This window comes from Bos indicus x Bos taurus, chromosome 14 (genome assembly GCF_003369695.1).
Source record: "Bos indicus x Bos taurus breed Angus x Brahman F1 hybrid chromosome 14, Bos_hybrid_MaternalHap_v2.0, whole genome shotgun sequence".
Lineage (NCBI taxonomy): Eukaryota > Metazoa > Chordata > Mammalia > Artiodactyla > Bovidae > Bos > Bos indicus x Bos taurus.
The window spans coordinates 25,208,108-25,220,981 of NC_040089.1; the positions used below are offsets into that span (position 1 = coordinate 25,208,108).

General features: G+C 42.6%; 1 long non-coding RNA gene across 1 annotated transcript in view; it reads left to right on the forward strand.

Moving 5' to 3' along the window:
* Positions 1-566: 566 nt before the first annotated feature.
* The window catches only part of LOC113903947, a 28,871-nt gene continuing 16,563 nt past the window's right edge, over positions 567-12,874 (forward strand). The window contains exon 1 of the long non-coding RNA XR_003514356.1: positions 567-831. This is a non-coding gene — a long non-coding RNA (uncharacterized LOC113903947). The remainder of the gene's footprint in view (positions 832-12,874) is intronic.

Consider the following 12,874-nt stretch of genomic DNA (forward strand, 5'->3'; position numbering starts at 1 on the left):
AATGAATTAATTTTACTTCCATTTAGCTATTGAATGAGCTAAAAACTCAGCCTTCTTCCAGGTTTTTCTAAACCGTGATAATGAGAGCTGATATTTACTCATGCAATGTGTCATATGTACTTTATTAGGATTATCTCAGTATTTCTTCAAAACAACCTGCAAAGAAGGAATTATTATAAACTCATTTTACAATAAGGAAATACACAGCTTAGAGGATTTAAACAACTTGCCTAAAGTTATAGGGGATGGAACTGAAAGAAACAGGAAGGAAACTAAGTGGCTGGCTGGAATATACATGTGAATGTAACCAGCCAGTTCATCAATTTGCTGTTTAATTTATGGTTTACATTGTATGAATTGGTATTTTAAGTAAATGTTCTGAATTGTGGAATTGTATTACTTTGGATTGATAGACTTTAGTTAAAAAAACTACAAGACACTTAAATTTTAAGTTTTTTTTTCCATTAAAAATGTTGCAGGCTTATTTAAGGAAGAAAATGCCCAAAGCAGTTACAGTGAATAAATTGTTCTTTGGATGACTCACCTAAAGGAGAGGGTGAGGCATTAAATGATCCATCTAATCATCTAATCTCATTTAACCAGGGAGATGATGGTTTTCATTTCCTGAACTTTGAAGTTTATCCAGCTCATTGCCAGAAACCTCTTTGCAGGGCTCAGAAATGGCAGATACATGCCATCTGTCCTGCCTGTCCTCCCTGCCACACCCATGGCAGACAGTACTAATAGACCACAGCACTGACGGAGCCCAGAGGTGGTCAGGAATCTGTTTCGGCTGAGTCCAGAGGAACCAAATGACTGGAAAGACTTTTGGTGAGAACAACACTGTTTTTGGTCCTCTAGCACTTTGGGGGACTGGAAAAGGGGAATTCAAGGTGCAGCTCTGGTCTATGGGGCATTTAAAATGAGTGATTTTTTTTTTTTTTTTCAAATACCTTGAACTGTCTCAGCTTCCTCTTAAATTTTCTAATCAGGGTTGTGGCATTTAAGGCAGAGAGGTTTTAGGGCAAAAGCTACTCTTTCCACTTCCTTGATTCCTTATTAGGCAACTGGACAGTTAAATAATATTAACACAATCTCACTTAGACTGATAAGAGCTTAATGTATTGATCTTCTGACTAATACATTTGCAACTTTAAAGGAATCTTTTATCTGCTATTCAGATTTCATAAACGTTTATGTTAGGTGATTTCAGAATCGCTGGCTCTTGGAAACACAATAGCAGTTTTGGTTCCTTTGTGGAACTCTGCAGCCTAACAGGGACAGTTATTTTGAAACAAACTTTTTGGCAAACCTCAGATAACAGCTTACCCGAGGTCCCTGAGCTTGTGGGTAGGCATGGGCTGTGGCTCAGGACTAAATAGAAATGAATGTTCTCTGCAGGGAGCAGTCATTACCAATTTAATGAACCAGAGTTCTGTTCATAGCTCTGTGAAGGATCATAATGTGTAAATTTAAATAAACCACCATGGCTTTGATTTTAAGTGTTAATATGTAAACTATTAGTCTCTTCCTAAGTTTGAAAGTAAAATGTACGAAATTTGAATGTGTCTATCAAGTTTACTGACAGGTGGCAATACCCAATGAGAGACACCAATAGAAATGCAAACAGGGTTCCAAACAATGACATTGCAGGCTCTGAGGTCCACGTGGGTTAGTTCTGTTCTATCTGCTATAGGGTTGAAAGAAGTGAAAGTGTTAGTTGCTCAGTCATGTCCGACTTTTTGTGACCCCATGGACTATATCTCTGTCCTTGGGATTTCCCAGGCAAGTACTGGAGGGGGTTGCCATTCCCTTTTCTGGTGATCCTCCTGACCCAGGGATTGAACCTGGTTTCCTGCATTGCCGGCAGATTCTTTACTGTCTGAGTCACATGGGGTTATAGGATTGATGGCTTTCATTAGTAAGTTACATTTAAACACACATTTATATACACGTGCATATGACACATCTTTTAAGTTGTAAACCAAAGCAATGAAAATGTCCTTTGAGATCAACTTCACGGTCTGTTCTCAGAACTCCTTCTGTAGGACTCTTCATCAATTCCCTTTATTTGCAACATTTTCTATTGACTGTAGACTTCTGCATGTGGGGATATACTGGGTCCTGTTCACTGCTGTCTTTTCAGAGCCTAGTTCTATGCCTGATCCACACCTGGTGCTCATGAAATGTTTGCTGGATAAATGAATGAGTGACTTTGAGAAGTATAACTACTGAACAAAGGATCTTGTACCAGGACTTCTTTTTCCATGCTTAATGAGTTTTTCTTGAACAGCTAATTTAATTTAATTTTTTTAGTTAGTAAATTCAATTGTCTGATCTCCAGGTGAGTTCCACTTGGGATGAACTGAGCCAACTGTCTTGAAATTGGGATCCAAGTATTTTCTGAGGATGGAAAAGATTTTCCAGGTGGTCCACAGACAAAAATCACTTTAAAGGAATCAACATGCAGATCTTTGACTTCTACATATGCTCTTTTTCTTAAAATTAGTTTTCATGAGAACACACATATAAATCACTTCCACAGTTGTGATCATGTTTCTTCCACTTTTATTGTAAAAAGGGGCATGTTTCCCACACAGTGTGAATCCTACCTGGAGTGGGAGAAGCTCAGGTGACCATAAAACCTACCATCCAAACCTCAGGGGCATTCCTGAGCAAGAAACATAGGCTCTACACATCATTAACTTGGGATAACTAACACTGACAAAGATGTTTTAAAGATAATGCTATTATAATTCCCTTCCCCCCTTCTGAGAATACTTGGCTAAAATGTGCCTCTTAGTGAAAGTGTAGCAGGTAAATTAATAATCACTTATTGTATATCAGTAAAAAAATTTAAGATATTCTTCCCAGATATTGATCAAGCAAACAAATATAATGAGCGAGTTAGTGGTTTCCAAAATCTTGTTAGAAAAAAAGGAGGATGTAGTTGGGTTGTCAGTGGATAGATCAAAAGAGATTTGCAAACACGTTTATAGCAGCATTATTCATAATAACCCAGAGTTACTAACCCAAAGCTCCACCAACAGTAGGATAAATTGTGGCAGTGGTACAGGCAAATGCTACGTAGCAGTGAAGAAAAGCAAGCTATCACTACAAAAAACACACACGCCCACTGGGCTGCAACTGCAGACTGGCAAGCTTTGTGGTTGCTCAGTTTCAAGACCGAAGAAAGAGCCTGGAGAAAACAACACAGACAGGAATGGCTTGTTGAACAGGACATCTTACCCAGATCTCCCAGTGACACCCTCCCGTTTACAGCAGGTAGCTAGCAGATTGGACGTGGAGCAGTCTTCTCTACTTGGGGAGAAGGAGGCTACCATTTACAGGCAGAACTGAGGTCAGAAAGACTCAGTTCCCAGGGACTAATTAAGCCCTATAATTAAGAGGATTTGGATAGTCATGTGGGTGAAGCTGAGACTCTAGAGAGAATGAGAGGATGGTCATCTGCAGAGGTCTGACCGCACAAGGACTTTCACAACTGCAGAGGGTACATATGAGAGGATTCCACCTTGATGAAGTTTATCAACAGATAAAACTGATTTATGGCATTAGAGACTAAAATAATGCTATCTTAAAATAGACAGCTAATGGGAAGTCTGGCCTTTTATACAGTTCATGAGGTTCTCATAGCAAGTACACTGGGGTGGTTTGCCATTCCCTCCTCCAATGGATGCAATGAACATGAACTTGTGCAAACTCTGGGAGATGGTGAGGGACAGGGAGGCCTGGCGAACTGTGGTTCATGGGGTTGCAAAGAGTTGGATACGACTGGGTGACCGAACAACAACAACAACAAATGTTGCTGTAAACACAGGGAGCTCAACCTAGTGCTCTGTGACAACCTAGAGGGGTGGAATAGGGTAGCAGGGTAGGATAGGGTAGTGGGGTAGCAGGAAAGTTCAAGAGGGAAGGGACATATTTATACTTACGGCTGATTCACGATATTGTTTGGCAGAAATCAACACAACATTGTCAAGCAATTGTCCTCAAATAAAAAAGAACAATAGAACCTTTGGGTGGAATATAGGCTAGGAGGGGACATAAGAGAGACCTCCAAACAGATGGAAATAGTCTAATCTTGATTTGGGTAGTGGTCACGTGGACCTATGTATATTTAAAATCTCCCTGAACGGTACACTTGAGATTTGTAAACTTTATTGAGGTTACATGTTAGCACGAAAGAAGAAACTGATTTATTTAGTCAATAAAGGTGTGCTTATGCACAATGCTAGGTGCAGCTGATCTAATACTGAAGTTACAGATAGGATAACCATATCCCATGTGAGCCCTTCTTTTGCCATAATTACTAACACCTACTTGCACTCCCCTATCACCAGTTAGTGATCACTATGTAACAAATCCATCCCCAAACTTAGCGGCTTAAAAAAACAATAATTTCCCACGTGGCACTGGAGGTAAAGAATCCGCCCACCAATGCAGGAGACTCAGGAGACACAGGTTCGATCCCTGAGTCAGGAAGATCCCCTGGAGGAGGAAATGGCAACCCACTCCAGTATCCTTGCCAGGAAAATCCCATGGACAGAGGAGCCTGGTGGGCTACAGTCCACGGGTTGCAAAGACTCGGACATGATTGCACGACTAAGCACACACACAGTTTTAATACACTTCCTGATACCATAGGTCAGGCACTCATGCAGGCTCAGACGGTCGATTCTTGTACATCTGTTTGTCTTGAGGGCAGCTGTTGGTGGTGTTGACTGGCAGGAGGGCTCAAGAAGACTCTCCTCCCAGACTCCAGCAGAGAGGCTGAGAGAGGAGTCAGTGGGATAACTGCCTGGTGCCCTCGTGGCCCCTCTGGAGGGTGTCTCAGGGTGGTAAGACCTCTAACGTGGTGCATGGCCAGTTGGAAGCCACGTGGGCCTTTACGACCTGGCCCTGGGAGTCACATGGTGTCTCTTTTGACTCACTCGGCTCATGTTCAAGTAGGGCAGGCATAAACCCCAGCTCCAGTAGGAGGAGTGTCACAGAATTACAGTCATTTTTTTAAAAGCACAATGCATGCTTACAGACAGGATCCAAGGACTTATCATCTCCGTTCTGAATACCTTTCTCGCATCCTTTCCTCTTCTCCATCTTCACTATGACTTCATTAGCTCAGATTCTCAGTCTCTTATCTGTACTATTGGATGATGCCCTTAGCTGGTCTCTTGTTCCTAGTTTCTCTCCCTTTCATTTGATCTTACTGGATGTTAACTGATGTGCCATCCCGTGTCTGTCAAGCTTTTGCTAAAAAAAAATATATATATTTTTTTCTTAATAAATCTGGGTTTATTTACTAACTAAAATTCAAACTCCTTTGCCTGCCAGTCAAGGCCCTTTGTCACCTAGTGCTCATCTAACTTCCAAACTTATCTTCCGCAGGCCCTTTCATGGGTTTGAACTTTCACCAGACGTCTCTTTTCCGTTTTCTCTCTCCGGGACCTGCGCTTCACAGACTGAGTATGAACTCACAGGGTTTATTTTGTGTCTTCATGGGCCTTCCCACTCCTCGGTCCCTACCCTCCCACCCAAATCTCACAGTTCTGAAAGGTCCTGATAAAAAGCTTCCTCTGGTTGGACTAAGCATGCCTGGGCTAGAATGCTTAGTCCAGCCAGTGGACGTTTACGGCAGTCTTCTTTGTCAGGCTCTGTTTTAGGTCCTGAAAACACAGGCAGATGAGGTTCCCAGCCTACGAGTTTATAAATCCTTATTTGGAAGTAATACTGTCCTTAGATGTCTCGTGAAAATTCACTTGTTCTTTCCTTGTGCTACCTTTGGTGGTGGTGTAAATGGAGTAACTAAACGGCCAGGTCCTACAACTGTATGACCTAGGGCCTCAGTTTTCTTTTCTGTAAAGTATGATAATAGTCATACCTGTCACATAGTTACCATAGTAACCATGAAGCTCACACATGTGATTAAATATAAAACACCTAGAATAGAGTTTGGCAAACAGACCTAAATTAGCTTCAGTAATTATCATCATCATTACCACCACCATCGTCCTTAGTTACACATATTTTTTCCTCTCCTCTTGCCCCATTAGATTATAAACTTATTTTTTTAGAAGTGGGAGCATATCTTATGTATTTACGGTGTCTTGAAAGAGTGAGAGCTTTTAAGTCAGGCAGAGATGTTTGAGTCCAGCTGTGCCTCTCACTAACTGTTAGACCCTGGGCAAGTTGGCATTCCATACTTTATTTTTTTCATATGTAAATTCTGACAGAGAGTTGTCACAGGGATTTAATGTGGTAACATTTGTAAATCATCTGATACTTAGGATGTGACCCCAAATGACAAAGATGGTAACAATGATAATGATGATACAATAACTGACAATTCCTCAAACCCCCTCTATTTAATACGATATATAATTTAGTATAGTCTCTATATAAGTAATCTCTTTTTATCATTCACTGTAAATAGTAAATACCTTTACATTTCAACCCATATGGTTTTGCCTTATCTTTTACAATCATTACATAGCTTTTCTTTATATGTGTGTGTGTGCGTGCATGCTAAGTCACTTTAGTTGTATCCGACTCTGTGCCACCCCATGGATTGTAGCCCGCCAGGCTCCTCCGTCCATGGGATTCTCCAGGCAAGAATACTGGAGCAGGTTGGCATGCTCTCCTCCAAGGGATCTTCCTGATCCAGGGGTCGAACCTGCATCTCATGTCTCCTGCATTGACAGGCAGGTTCTTTACCACTAGTGCCCCCGGGAAGACCTGATATATGTGCACCATAATTTAATCAGCCTCTTACAAATGTGTTTCCAGCTTTTTGCATTATATGCCACACTGTAATCAAATGAATTACATACACATGTTTCTACCCTATCTTATTATTTTTTTAAGACAAGTGATTAAAAGTAAAGCTGCTTGGATAAAGGAAATATGCTTATGGGTTTTATGCATATTGACTGGTTAAATCTACCATTATTCCCCCAGTAGGGACCATCACTGTTTCAGACATCTTTGAAACATGAGACTTTGATCAAGACTTTACACCTTCCTAAAGATTTATTTTTCATCTATCCTTTTAACCTGTCAATATATCCCAAGTAACCCATTTTTTTTTTTTAAGGTGTACCTGTTTTTATTTCCTCTGGACTCTGGACTTTTTGAGGGAAAAATCCTTTTTTCATTTTGGTTGTGTCCCCAGGTCACTGGTCCATTTCTTTGGAATCTAGAGTAAACACTTCTCTTTCCTCAGCAATTCTTTGCTGCTTTAAGGTTGATACAGGTCTTAAACAAAATCACCTACTTATTTGTTAAAGAGTGGGCGAAAAGAGAGAGAATTTCAAGTGCTCAGAAATTAAAATTTACATTTAGAATTTCCTTTCCTTTTGACTGCACCTCCCTTTCTCTCCTGTTGGTATTTCCCAAGCAGATAGATTTAGAGGAGCTGAGCGCTGCACCCACAGCTGCAGAGAAGAACAGAGAAGAGATGAGGAGGGGCAGTCTGAGGGGTTGCCGGGCAAGCACAGAGGTGACTGTCCCATCTCACCTAACCAGGCACACCTAACCTGGTGTGGTCAGTGCGCTAGAAGAGTTTGAGATCCTATTGTGTGCCAGACGTTAATACCAGACTTAAAAATGGAAAAGAGTGCCAGACACTAGGCAAAACGCTGAGACCAACCAGGGTGATTCTACAGAAAGACGGGAAGAATTGTTCCTTACAACAGAACAGAGAAACAGAACGCGAATTTTAGACAAAACAACCAAAAACACAATCCAGAGAGAGGAAGCTGCTTTAGTAAATCACTGTATCTGAAAATTTAATTCAGACATAAAAGCAAGTTTCCTCCTTTAGTCTCATAATCACATGGTTCCTCCAGGGAGATCTTAAAATTCCTATGGATGATCGTTCATAAAGAGGTCTGTGTAAGTGGTGGGGCATAAAAGCCAGGTGAAGCACTGACGAGCCAGAAAAGAGGCTGTTCTATTGATTCTCCTTCAGTTTTAGGAGGGCCTTAGATTTGTGCTTTGAGGGTATATCAGTCAGAGTCCTCCAGAGAAACCGAACCAATGGGGTGTGTTGTGTTGTGTGTGTGCGTGTATGTGTGTGTAAAGACAGACAGACAGACAGACACACATGCACAGAGAGACTGAACTTACTTGAAGGAATTGGCTCATGCAATTGTAGAGGCTGGCAAGTCCAAAATCTGCAGTGAGTCAGGAACCCTGGAGACCCAGGGAAATGCTGATGTTGCAGCTGAAGTCTGAAAGCCATCTGGGGACAGAACTCCTATTTCCAGGGGTGTGTTAGCTGCTCAGTCATGTCCGACTCTTTGTGATCCCATGGACTGTAGCTCTCCAGGCTCCTCTGTCCATGGAATTCTCTGGGCAAGAATACTGTAGTGGGTAGCCATTTCCTTCTCCAGGTCTTTCCGACCCAGGGATTGAACCTGGGTCTCCTGCATTCCAGGCAGATTCTTTACCATCTGAACCACCAGAGTACCACAGTCTTCTACTCTTAATGCCTTCAACTGATTAGACAAGGCCCACCCACTTTATGGAGAGTGATGTGCTTTATTCGGTGTCTACTGGTTTAAATGCTAATCACACCTGACCAATACCTTCACAGTACCATCCAAACTGCTGTCTGACCCGAAACTGAGTATCAGGGCCTAACCAGGCTGACACATGACATTAATCATCATCACAAGGGGTGTAATTTCTTTTCAAGCAGGACTGTCACTGAGTGAAAGGGGAGAGGGTCTGGTGCCTTTAGGCCTTTGGGGTGATGAACCTCTGTAGGAAAACAGGACCTGCCATGTGGGAGAGTCAGTGGCCTCAAGGAGGGCTTGGGCAGAGGGACACCCAGGCTGCCTCTGTCCTGAGCAGAGAGAATACAGCTGGCCAAGAAGCAGCAGGGCCTGGAAAGAGGACAGATGTCGGGGGTGAGCAGGGTGTGAGGAGGAGCACATTCCATTAGATCTTTACCTGCAGAGAAGAAAAGAACGAGATGGTCTAGGAAGTCCCTTCTCATACCCCTGAGTTTCTGAACGCCTTAGCCGGGGACCCCTTCCTGGGATGGGGGCCACCAGTCAGCACCAGCGAAGTGAAGGGTCTCTAACTGAAGGGGCTTCTGAACCAACAAGTTCAACCCTTTGTTTAAGAGAAGTGAGGTCATGGAGGGTTCACCATGGGGCTGCTTGGGGTCTCGGCCTGCTCATCACACACTGGGGCTCTTTTTTACTGTGGGTGATTTTTACCCACTTGGGGAGCTACAGAATCAGATCTGTCCTGAGGCTGGGATACTGGACCTATTCCTTCCCACACCATCAACCAGGATGTCAACGCTGGAGGATCCTTTAGTCTCCTGTGTAGGGGCTCTTTTACTTAATCTTCAGGACACAGACCCATTATTATTCTGTAAATTTAAATTTTCCAGTTAATTTTTAAACCTCATAAAGGCTAGTTTTAATCAAAGATATTAATAATGAATGTTAAATAGACATGTCTATTTCACATAAGTTCTTGTCTCTTCAAATTATCACTGCCAAAAGGTTGTAACTTTCATGTCTATTGATGTCTGTTATCTTTCTAATATATCACAAAATAAATGTCATATCACATGAGGCACCAGGAGAAAAGCAAGACATCTATGTATGTATCTTTTTATCAGTAAAGAAACCTTTCTGAAAAACCGCCACCACTGCCCCTAGCAGATTTTCTTTGACCAAGATTGTATCACACCTTTCAAACCCAGACACAAACACATAATAAAGTACTAGAACTTTTGGTAAATTGTGTTCTATCCATCAGGTGAAATAACTGAACTGTGAAATAAGTGCTATTTTTTCAGATCCTAAAATTTTCCCTGTTAAGGCCAAGACCTGGGTACCATTCCACAGCTGAATAAACTGCCATTGATGGGACTTCCTTGGTGGTGCAGGGCTTAAAAATTTGCCTTTCAAAGCAGGGGACATGGGTTCAATCCCCAGTCAGGGAACTAAGATCCCATGTGCTGCCAGGCCAACTAAGCCTGTGCACCCCAAATACTGAACCCGTGCACAACAACTAGAGAGAAGCCAATATGCCACAAAGTACAGACCCTCCATGCTACAAATAAGGCTTGATGCAGCCAAATAAATATAAAAACAATTGCCAATGATAAGGCTGTGAGTTGAGTGATGAGTGAACATGAGCCTTGCTTTCTCTAATCCCATTAAGACAAACAGAGAAGCTGGCAAAAGATCAGCTATAAAAACCTTCAACCACTGCCAGAGTGAAGTTTGCCCTTCCAAGAGCAGGATTCACACTGGCTTCTGGCTTCCCAGGACAGTCTTCTAAGGAAAGTGTTGTACAGGCTTTATCTCGACCAGAATTAAGCTGTTGCCTCAAGTGACTCTGGACTCCAATGAAAGCCCTCACACCTTATCAGTTAGGTAAGGCCAAGGCAGTAGGATTCACATTTTAGAATGGAATACCAGACCACGTGACCTGCCTCCTGAGAAATCTGTATGTGGTCAGGAAGCAACAGTTAGAACTGAAATGGAACAACTGACTGGTTCCAAATCGGGAAAGGAGTACATCAAGGCTGTAAATGGTCACCCTGCTTATTTAACTTGTACGCAGATTGCTGCTACTGCTGCTAAGTCACTTCAGTCGTGGCCGACTCTGTGCGACCCCATAGATGGCAGCCCACCAGGCTCCCCCGTCCCTGGGATTCTCCAGGCAAGAACAGTGGAGTGGGTTACCACTTCCTTCTCCAATGCATGAAAGTGAAAAGTGAAAGTGAAGTCACTCAGTCGTGTCCGACTCTTTGCGACCCCATGGACTACAGCCCACCAGGCTCCTCCATCCATGGGATTTTCCAGGCAAGAGTACTGGAGTGGGGTGCCATTGCCTTCTCCATGTATGCAGATTACATCATGAGAAATGCTGGGCTGGATGAAGCACACACTGGAACCAAGATTGCTGGGAGACATATAAATCACCTCATATATGCAGGAGACACCACTCGTGGCAGAAAATGAAGAAGAACTAAAGAGACTCTTGATGAAAGTGAAAGAGGAGAGTGAAAAAGTTGGTTTAAAACTCAACATTCAGAAAACTAAGATCATGGCATCTGGTCCCATCACTTCATGGCAAATAGATGGGGAAGCAATGGAAACAGTGGCAGACTTTATTTTGGGGGGCTCCAAAATCACTACAGATGGTGACTATAGCCATGAAATTAAAAGATGCTTGCTCCTTGGAAGAAAAGTTAGGACCAACCTAGACAGCATATTAAAAAGCAGAGACATTACTTTGCCAACAAAGGTCCATCTAGTCAAAGCTATGGTTTTTCCAGGAGTCATGTATGGTTGTGAGAGTTGGACTATAAAGAAAGCTGAGCCATGAAGAATTGATGCTTTTGAACTGTGGTTTTGGAGAAGACTCTTGAGAGTCCCTTGGACTGCAAGGAGATCCAACCAGTCCATCTTAAATGGAATCAGTCCTGAGTATTCATTGGAAGGATGATGCTGAAGCTGAAACCCCAATACTTTGGCCATCTGATGCAAAGAGCTGACTCATTAAAAAAGACCCTGATGCTGGGAAAGATTGAAGGTGGGAGGAGAAGGGGACAACAGAGGATGAGATGGTTGGATGGCCTCACCGACTCGATGGACATGAGTTTGAGTAAACTCCGGGAATTGGTGATGGACAAGAAGGCCTGGCATGCTGCAGTCCATGGGGTCACAAAGAATCGGACATGACTGAGCAACTGAACTATCATTCTAAGAGTTGAGTAATCACAACAATTTGCCATGAATGGCCTCCTAAATAGAAATAGAAAGTAGGGTGACCTGTTTGTACTTTCTGTCTGAATTCTCTTAGGTCCACCCTGATATTTTTGGCTCTGATGTACACAGGCTTTGTTTATTTCCATGGTTATTTTGGTCTTGAAATCTCTTTAGACCTTCGATTTACTGATTCCTTATAAATGACAAAAGATACTTATTTCATTCAATCTAGAATATATATAAAAATATAGATACTCATTGTGCCACAAATGACTGAAAACATACCTCACTGCTGGAGAAACACCTCTGAGAATAGACAGAAACATCAGAGAAGTAGTGCTTCAGGGCTGGTTGCTTCTGGCTGATGGTAATGCTGATTACATCTCAGACAATGTTCACAGGCCAGATGTGAAGAACTGACTCACTGGAAAAGACTTTGATGCTGGGAAAGATTGAAGGCAAGAGGAAAAGGGGACAACAGAGGATGAGATGGTTGGATGGCATCACCAACTCAACGGACATGATTTTGAGCAAGCTCCAGAAGTTGGTGGTGGACAGGGAGGCCTAGTGTGCTGTGGTCCATTGGGTCGCAAAGAGTCAGACACAACTGAGCGACTAAACTGAACTGAACTGAATGTTTATATAGGGCTTCCCAGGTAGCCATTAGTGGTAAAGAACCCAGTTGCGAATGAAGGAGAGGAAAGAGACATGGTTTCAGTCCCTGGGTTGGAAAGATCCCCTGGGATAGGAAATGGCAACCCATTCCAGTGTTCTTGCCTGGGAAATCCCATGGACAGAGGAGCCTGGAGGGCTACAGTTCATGGGGTTGCAAAGAGTTGGACACGACTGAGCGACTGAACTGAACTGATGTTCACAGGCAAAGGTCTCAATTTACCATCCAGAGGAAGGATGCAGGAGGAGAAGAACCAATGTAGAAACCACTAAAATGTCAGCTATTACAGGAATAAGAGAAAGAATAGGAATTATCAGGGGATCTGGATAAAGGATGTCCAGAGAGGTATGGGGAGATAAGAAGAAAAGTGTTTCAGAGAACACACACCTAGAACATTCTAGAAGGATCGGCAATCAGCTGTGCTAATGCTACTGCACTA